The sequence below is a fragment of the Lynx canadensis genome, chromosome A3 (assembly GCF_007474595.2).
Source record: "Lynx canadensis isolate LIC74 chromosome A3, mLynCan4.pri.v2, whole genome shotgun sequence".
Classification (NCBI taxonomy): Eukaryota; Metazoa; Chordata; class Mammalia; order Carnivora; family Felidae; genus Lynx; species Lynx canadensis.
Window position 1 is genome coordinate 27,222,455 of NC_044305.1, and position 9,618 is coordinate 27,232,072.

At 51.6% G+C, this 9,618-nt stretch overlaps 1 long non-coding RNA gene across 1 annotated transcript; it reads right to left on the reverse strand.

The window, feature by feature from the left end:
* Window positions 1-935: 935 nt before the first annotated feature.
* LOC115510232 lies at window positions 936-8,909 on the reverse strand. Its single transcript, XR_004343362.1, has 2 exons — window positions 8,778-8,909; window positions 936-1,168 (listed from the first exon to the last, which is right to left on the reverse strand). It is a non-coding gene; the product is annotated as an uncharacterized LOC115510232 (long non-coding RNA).
* Window positions 8,910-9,618: the final 709 nt, after the last annotated feature.

Below are 9,618 nucleotides of genomic sequence, written 5' to 3' on the forward strand. Positions count from 1 at the left end.
CCAGGCGCCCCTATCCCAAACTGTTTCTGTCAACCCTCCCCTCCAGATCCACCCCTGCAGGAACTACCCACCCCCAGCCCCCTGCTTGCTCTAGCCAAACCCCTGGAGCGAACTTGGCTCCTGTCTTTTCCTCATGCTCTAATCCAACCTGGAGGCTAGCCCATCTTGGGAGTACAGCCTGAACCCACCCCTCCTCACCGTCCTTTCAGCTTCTCCCTGGCCTGAGCTACCATCGACTTTCTCTGAGATTATTGGACCAGCTTCTCCCGGGTCTCCCCAGTCTCCCGGCTTTCCCCCTCTGTGCTCCCTCACCGCCACCCCCCCCCCCCAAAGTCTAACCTCAGCAGAGCAGACAGATCCGGGTATAACCATGCCCTTTCTCTGCTCAGAACCTCCCATGGCTTCCATCTCACACGGTAAACCAAAGTCTTGGGTGGCCTGTAAGGTCTTACATGATTTACTGACACTCGCTTCCCCCTTTCTTCCCCTGTGACCTCAGCTCTCTCCCTCCTTGTCTCCTCTCCCGCCTCTTTGTTGTTCCTCCAACATCAAGGCCAGCTTCTGCCCCAGGCCTTTGCATAGCTGTTCCTTCTGCTGGTACATTTCCCCCAGCTCACCAGCGGGCCAACTCCCTCACCCGCTTCAAGTCTGCACAAATGCCTCCCTTTTCAGTGTGAGGCCTTCCCTGAACAGCCTGTTGTAAAATGCGACCATGCCCCCATTCCTTATTCCCTTTGGGGTTTGGTTTTTGCTTTCCTATAGCATTTATCACCTTTCAGTATACTATATCACTTACCTATTAGTGTTTGCCACTTGTCTACCCCCTGCCTCAGTATGATCTCCACAAGAAGGAGGATCTTTCCTTGCTCTATTTACTGGCATGTCCCAAGTGCCTAGAAAATGTCTGGCACATAGTAGATACTCAATAAAATGGGTTGAATCAATCAATCATAGTTTTATAGAGAACGACGGTGAGGCTCGGGAACACCGAGCAGCTTGCCCAAGGACACACAGGTAGCAGGGGGAGGAGATGGGACTCAAATGCAGGCAGTCGGGCTTCTGAGTCCACAGCCTGCACCACCGCACTGAACTGCCCCTTGGTTTGAAGGCCCAGAGCTGGGGAGACGATATCAAATGCCAATAAGTGTATTCAGGAATGTTTCTTGCCCTGTGGAAATGCGAGCACAGTGTTAACCGACCGACATTTCTTTCCAGAGAAGTTAGAATCCAAATTTTTATCTGAAACGTACCTATTTTTAAACATTTGTATCTGTTTCAGAATTTGACTAGGCGCTGCCCAAGACAAAACATTCCCAGGGAACAACCCGCGAGTGGCCGTGTGTGACCTCTGACCTGGGTACTCTGGGTTAGTGCCCACAGCTGATCGGGACCAGGGATAGAATTTCACATTGACAAAATGGCCCAGAAAAGGGAGGTAGACATCCACCCCAGAAGATCTATGTCACATGAGCTTTTCTTTCCAGCTGCCACGTAGGAAGCCGACCCTGCTCTTGTAACCCCAATAAATCCCACGACCCCACAGAACCCCATCCCCACAGAGTATCTTATTTCCGAGAAGCAGAATCCAATAACCAAAGTGAATTCCCAAGTGTCACGTGAATCCTTGAAGAATGTCAAAGCAGGCTGTTTCACTGTCATAGTTTGCCAGTGGGAATATGTACTGGGTTGAATACTGTTTCCCTAAAGTTCATGTCCACCTGGAGTCGGTGACTGTGACTTTATTTGGAAATAGGGTCTTTGTGGGACAGCTGGCTGGCTCAGTCAGTAGAGCATGTGATTCTTGATCTCAGGGTTGTGAGTTCGAGCCCCACGTTGGGTGTAGGGATTACTTAAAAATAAAATCCTTTTTTTTTTTTAAAGAAATAGAGTCTTTGCAAATATAATAAAGTTAATATGAGGTCCTATTAGATTAGGATGGGCCCTAATCCAATAATCAGTGTTCCAGTAAGAAAGGGCAATTTGGAGATGACACACACAGAGGGCAGGCGGCCATGTGAAGACAGGCAGAGTCTGGAGTGATACATCTATAAGCCCAAGAAAACTAGGGGTTGCCTGTAACTTCCAGAAGCTAGAAGAAGCAAAAAAGCCTTCTTCCCTAAAGGCTTCCGAGGGAGAATGGCCTTGCCAACTCCTCGATTTCAGACTTCCGGACTCCTAAACTGTAAGACAATACATTTTTGTTGTTTTAAGCCACGTAGTTTGCGGTACTTTGCAGAGGAGCCCTAGGAAACTAACACAGGGTGTAAACCAGCCCCGACTCCAAGAAACGCAGTATGGCAATATCCAAATGGAAAATACACATGCCTTTTGGTCCCTCCCTCTCGTGCAGATATACCTATAGGTTCAATTCCACATGCAGGAACACGGCAGTATCGTTTGTAAGAGAAGACATTTGGAAACAGCCGACATGCTCATTGGTAGGGGACTTAGTTAATAAAGCGGGGCACATCTATGTTGCAGGAACACCAGAACACCGTGTAAAAGAATGAGAAGATCCTTAAGTACTGATCTGGACTGATGTCCAAGTTATATTGTTAGATGGACAGTGTGGAGCCTGCTTGGGATTCTTTCTCTCCCTCACTCTCTGCCCCTCCCCCGCTGGTGTTCACCTTCTCTCTTTCTCTCTCAAAATAAATACACTTTAAAAAAAGCATGATTGGGGCACCTGGGTGGCTCGGTCGGTTAAGCGTCCGACTTCGGCTCAGGTCATGATCTCACGGTCTGTGAGTTCAAGCCCCGCGTCGGGCTCTGTGCTGACAGCTCAGAGCCTGGAGCCTGCTTCGGATTCTGTGTCTCCCTCTCTCTCTGCCCCTCCCCTGTTCATGCTCTGTCTCTCTCTGTCTCAAAAATAAATAAACGTTAAAAAAAAATTAAAAAATAAAAGCATGATTAATTATAAAATGTAAAAAAAATATGCATAACGGATTATTGAGAGAATTAGAAAAATCACCCCCAGAGCACCACAGGAAGAATTTCTGCAGGCCAAACCCACCTATGAAAGCTCAAATTAGTGGGTGAAACTTTAAAGTGAGAGAGGATATTTGCACGGTCTCTAGCTTCCTCCCCCCACGAACACGTGTGATTTCTGTGGTGGCTTTAACCTGTCCTCCGATGTCCTCCTCTCCAGGCGGTGAAGCTTGGTTCCCCTCCCCTGGAGCGTGAGTTGCACTTTGCTTCCCACAGATCGAATGTAGAAAGGGGAAAAATAAGAAACGTGACAGTGGAGAAATCTGTCAGGCACCACCTGAACCAAAGGATCAGGTTAGCATCCCTGGTAACACGTCTCGTGATAGCATGGCCCCCTGAAATGGTGTGATGGAGACAGGCACTTCACCCTTGGTGTTCTTCCTCCCCAACTTCCATAACTTCACCCTGACCTTGGGAAACCCAAACTGAAATGAAACATCTGGCCAGCACTCTTCGGAAGTGTCGAGGTCACGAAAGACCAAGAAAGACCAAGAGACTGTCGCTGATTGGAGGACAGTGAGGAGAGGGGGCTGAAGGGTATATAGGAACTCTCTGTATTGCCTTCGCCACTCTCCTATAGATCGGAAATTATTTTCAAGTAAAAATAATCATGATAGTAACGATTGTTCTTGTCAAGATGGAGTAACAGAGGGGGCGCCCGGGTTAAGCGGCAGACTTTGCTTCAAAGCCCGTGAGTTCGAGCCCCGAGTGGGGTTGGTGCTGACAGCTGGGGGCCTGGGGTCTGCTTCGGATTCTGTGTCTCCCTCTCTGCCCCTCCCCTGCTCATGCTCGGTCTCTGGCTCCTTCAAAAACAAATAAACATCAAAAAAAAAAAGGAGTAACAGGAATTAGGTTCACCCTCCCATCTGAAAAAGACCAGGAAACGAGTGAGTGAGAAGAGCCTCCCCCCCACTTGCCCCAGGGCACTTCCCTGGGAGCTTCCAGGCTGTGGCACAGATTTGAATCCTCTCAATAAATGAGGAGACAAGTAGACAGCAAATCAGTAATTTGGACACTGTCCCCCAGCTTGACCTAATTGACAATGTAGAGGGTGCTCCCCCCACCCCAAGAGCCGAACACAACAGGGCCTTGGGCTTTGGTGGCTCCTGGAGACCCAAGGGGCGCTTGGGGGTACAGAAGAGACACAGAGCACATAGCTGCCTCGGGCGCCCTCTGGTGTTCCTTCAAGGTGGTGGAGGCTCAGCCGGTTGACAGCTTCTCCCCTACATCAGAGGGAAGCCCCTCTTCCTTTAGCCCGCGCTCCCTGCTCTCTGAGGTGGGGAGACCTGAGCTGGAGAGGGACTGACGGGCTGGTGGCGGAGGTTCACCTTCTGCCTCACCCCCTTTTATTCCAGAGCCTGAGCACCCAACCCACATCACCCCAGGGGCTACCCTCCCTCCTGTTGAGTCCTGTATACCCTCCCCACCCCTATGGTCCCGGGGACAAGGTTACTTCTCAAGCCCAGTTCCAGGGGAGCTCCTCCACCTCACCCCCAACTGGATCTAAGAAGAGGTGATCTGAGGCCACTGCCTGGCCTCTGGGGGCGCTGTGCCAGGGCAGGGAGATGCCCCAGGGTGAGACAAACAAAGCGATATTGACAGAGATGGGGAAGGTATTCGTGGGAGGTGGAGGGAGAGAGCCAGCTGTGAGGCAGACTATCAGCGACATTCCTGCCCCAACTCTTTGTCCCAAATCTTATATTGAGGGCAGGCTGAAAGGGGGACAGTCGGCCAGGGTTCAAGTCCCTGTGTTAGTCGAGGCAATTCCCTAACCCTTCTGAGTCTCCGTTTCTTTTCCTCTAAAATAGGGGACAACAAGGGACGGTGGGTTGAGCGTCCAGCTCTTGATTTTGGCTCAGATCATGATCTCAAGGTTCGTGACTTTGGGCCCCAGTGGGGCTCTGTGCTGACAGCTCAGAGCCTGGAGCCTGCTTCGGATTCTGTGTCTCCCACTCTCTCTCTGCCCCTCCCTGCTCAGGCTCAAAAATAAATACACATTAAAATTTTTTTTTAAATTCTTTTTAAGGTTTATTTGTTATTGAGAGACAGAGAGAGACAGAGCATGAGCATGGGAGGGACAGAGAGAGGGGGAGACACAGAATCCGAAGCAGGCTCCAGGCTCCGAGCTGTCAGCACAGAGCCCGACGTGGGGCTCGAACTCACAAACCACGAGATCATGACCTGAGCTGAAGTCTGAGACTTAACTGACCTAGCCACCCAGGCGCCCCTAAAAAAAATTTTTTAAGGAGGACAACAAGAACACCAACCTCTTGAGATACTTGGAAGACCGAATGAGCTTAACACAGAGCTTGGCACGTAGGAGTGCCCGATAAATGCTAGCTATTGTTATGCCGGAGGAGAAATCTGAGGTCCAGATTAGCAGGCAATGTACAAGTTATAATTATGGATGACTCAGACGTGGTCCTGCCCTCCATCACAGTCTGGCGGAAAAGGACAGCCCTGCAGACTGACGATGGCAGTAACATAGAGGAAGGGCCGCAATTGAAGGACCAGGTGAGGTCACATCACAGAGGACAGACGCGGGGAGATTTAGAGAGAAGCACGTACCGCACCAGTCCGTGCCATGCGGTGCAATTAGTATTTCACACAAACTCTTTTCGCCCTTGTGCCACCATAACGAGGTAACCACTATCTCCAACTCGTAGAAAAGGAACCTGAGCACAGTGCTTAGGCCTCTTGCCCAGGGCTACACAGGTGACATTGAACCCAAACGTCCAGGTTCAAAATGTTCCATAACTCTGGCATCTGTGGATGTAGAAATAACCCCAATGCCCCCCAGAGTGTACCAACTAATCAACCCGATAAAGGATGAAGTCATCTGCATAACCCCTCACCCAGGCCCACAGGGTGAGCATATGGGTGTTGGGTAGATATCCAGGTATCACATTTACCCAGGTAGACACATTAGTCTGTCCTGCCTGTGACAAGTGCCCAGAGAAGCCTCTGGAACCCCCCGCTCCCCAAGTATGGTGTACATTGTTGGGGAAAAACAATCTGCCCGAATGAATTCACAGACACACGCATCCATGCGCGAATTGGCCGACCCCTGCCCAAGCCCTTGAGTGAGCATGGTGCCTGTGTGGGCGTGTACCGCGACCCATTCGTGCGCACACCAGCCGGCGTGTAAATTATTATAATGGTGTGTTTGTGGACGCATTGAGACCCTCAAGAGCGTATTTGCCCTGACTCGTATTGCCTTTCTTTAGCAGCTACGTTTATTGAGGATCTGCCATGTGTAAGTAAAAATAAAGCTCAGAGGGGCGCCTGGGTGGCTCAGTCGGTTAAGCGGCCGACTTCGGCTCAGGTCACGATCTCGCGGTCCGTGAGTTCGAGCCCCGCGTCGGGCTCTGGGCTGATGGCTCAGAGCCTGGAGCCTGCTTCCGGTTCTGTGTCTCCCTCTCTCTCTGCCCCTCCCCCGTTCATGCTCTGTGGTTTGCCCAAGGTCACACGGCTAGTAAACGGCTGGGATTCAAACCCTGCTCCTGTAATACTGGGCAGCACTGTCTGTGTCTCCACTGCCGAGCAGATGTGTTCAAAAGTGGGCAGCGCCGTGGTTGAATTTCCACATTGACATTCCCTGTGACCTCGGACACATCATGTCCTGTTACAGGCCACGTCTTCACGTGTCTAATCACAGGTGTGCTCCGTGGGCCCGTGTGGTGGTGGGGCCAAGTCTCAGCCTGGGTTGGCATCACCAGGGGCCCATGAGCTTCCTGCCCCAGCCTCACCAAACCTCAGAGCCCATGACTCAAAGCCAAGCCCCGGGCACCAGGCCATCAGGAGTCTGGTGCTGGAAGAACCCATAGGATTTGATAAGCATCTGGCCCAGGACATGCGGTCAAGGCAGGGAGAGGGAGGGAGGAAAACAGGATATTCACCAGATGTGTGTCCCGGCGGGGCCCACGGGCTGAGTTTGGCAGAGGAAGAGTTGCCAGGCCTCAGCATCTAATACCCACTCAGTGGAGACTTGTGTGAGGGAAGGGAAGAGGGCAGAGGGAGGGATCGGGGCTGTGCCTTGCCTGATACTGGAGGCCCTGAGGGAGGCGGGGAGGGGTAGCAGGAAGGGTAATAAATAGAAGATGGAAAGAGGAAGGAAGCGAATGTATCTTCTCCACCGATCGTGAGTGCCCGCCCTGGGCTGGGGACTACGGATGCCGGGTGGACTGAGCCCTGCTGTTGCAAAGCTCAGAGCTCACATGACACCAGTCAGGCCAGGCAGCTGGGAGGGCCCAGCCAGTCTGGGCAGTCATCAGTGTGCCTGCAGGGAGAAGAGTGTGCAAGAGGGGTGTGTGTGTGTGTGTGTGTGTGTGCGCGCGTGCACACACAAGCACCTGCACAGCCTGGTGTCTACATGTGTCCTGTGAGCATGAGCGTGGCCTCGTTTTTTCCCCTCCCCAGGCCTCCGCCTGACCCCGTCCTGCCCCTTCCAATCACAGGACAAAGGCTCCCCTCAACTCAGACCACGGAGCCCAGGGGTAAAGGTTTGCATTTATAGAATAAAAAATGCCCAGCAATTCTGAGCTTTTATTATGCTGAGCACTTTCACATTCATTCATTCTAGACAATTATTCACTGAACACCCAGTAAGGCCCCCCCCCCCGCACCCCACTCTGTGCTAGATATAAGGATTCAACATTGTTGCTTTCTGGGTTCTTCCTTTCTGGTGGGGGCAGGAGGGACAGATGATACACAATTCACTACACACGAGAGGTCATCTCAAACCTTGGCAAGGGCTGTGAATAAATTAAGACAGAGTTACGGAATAGAGACAGACCCCAGGGACTGGGGCAGACCGATGCTTCATGAGTGGTCAGGGAGGGCCTCTCTGAGGAGGTGACATTTGACCTGAGACCCAAAGGAGGAGGAGGAAGCGGGGAAGATGTGGAAAAGTTCCAGGCAGATGGAGCAGTAAGGATGAAAACCCTGAGGCAGGAAGAATTTGGTTTGTACAAACTAGAAAAAAGGGAGCGCGGGGTCCCTGGGTGGTCCCGTCGGTTAAGCGGCCGACTTTGGTTCAGGTCATGATCTCGCGGTCCGTGAGTTCGAGCCCCGCGTCGGGCTCTGTGCTGACAGCTCAGTGTCTCCCTCTGTGCCTCCCTGTCTCTCTGTTCCTTCTCTCCTCGCACTCTGTCTGTCTGTCTCTCTCTCTCAAAAATAAAGATTAAAAAATTTTTTTAATTAAAAAAAAAAAAAGCAGAAGCAAGGGACCTGATGCTCAGAGAGGGCAGTTGACTGTCCCAACAGCATGGCTGGTTAGAGGCTAAGCGAGAATTCGAACTCGGGCCCGGCTAGGCTCCAGACCCAGGCATTTTTTTCCTTGACCACAGGCTGCCACAGAGATATACCATCTATGGAATATACACATCAATATACGCACATGGGCACTTACACACTACACGACTCTGCCTGCCTCCCCCCACGACGAGGGGGTGTGGGCTTGACCGTCACTAAGTGTCAGAGTAGCAGAAATAGCCTACGATTCTACGGCTTTCTCCGTCTTGTGGGGCCAAGTAGAAGGGCTAGATGTCACCTTAGCCCAGCATTCCAGAAGCTCTGGGCCAACAAAAGGTCAAATGACAGGAAGAAGGAAGAGGTTTCCTAAGGGAGGGGGCAGGACCCTTGGGGTGGCCTGTGGAGATACAGACACCCTGGACAGCCCATGAAGCACGTCTGGAGGGAGGGGGAGGAGAGAATGGAGGAAGCAGAGGGAGTTGAAACTGTTCTTAGAAGCCTAGTCCGTGCCAGGCCAACACCTGGCCTCCTCTTACCTCTGCTGGGTCACCTCCCAAGATGGGGTGCTCAGCACCCAGCAAGGCAGGTGCCGGCCCTGAGAAGTTCTCCTTTCCCATCCGTCTTTGTGCCTGTAAATGTGAAAAGATTCGTCCATCAGAACAAGAGAAACATACGGAAGCTGCGTGAAGACACTTTCGTTTTTCGGAATCAGATTAGTAAAGATCGAAAAACGTTGATAAGGCACTGTGCTGTCGAAGTTGTGGGCAAACAAGCAGTCACACGCTCTGTTAGCAGGGGGTAGATTGGCACACTCTCGATGGATGATCACCCAGAAAGTTCCATTAAAAGTGCAAATGCCCAAACTTAAAAAAAAATTTTTTTTTAACGTTAACGTTTTATTTATTTTTGAGAGAGAGACAGAGTACGAGCGGGGGAGAGGCAGAGAGAGCAGGAGACAGAATCCACAAAGCAGGCTCCAGGCTCTGAGCTGTCAGCGCAGAGCCTGATGCGGGGCTCGAACTCACAAACTGTGAGATCATGACCTGAGCCAAAGTCAGTCGGACGCTTAACCGACTGAGCCACCCAGGTGCCCCCAGGAAGTTTTTTCTGAACCAATGTGAAATAATCCCCAAGACAAATTGTCAAATAGGAAGAAAAATAGGAAGAAAAAAAAGGGGGAAAATAGGGGCGCCTGGGTGGCTTGGTCGGTTAAGCGTCCGACTTCGGCTCAGGTCATGATCTCACGGTCCGTGAGTTCGAGCCCCGCGTCGGGCTCTGTGCTGACAGCTCAGAGCCTGGAGCCTGTTTCCGATTCTGTGTCTCCCTCTCTCTCTGCCCCTCCCCCGTTCATGCTCTGTCTCTCTCTGTCCCAAAAAT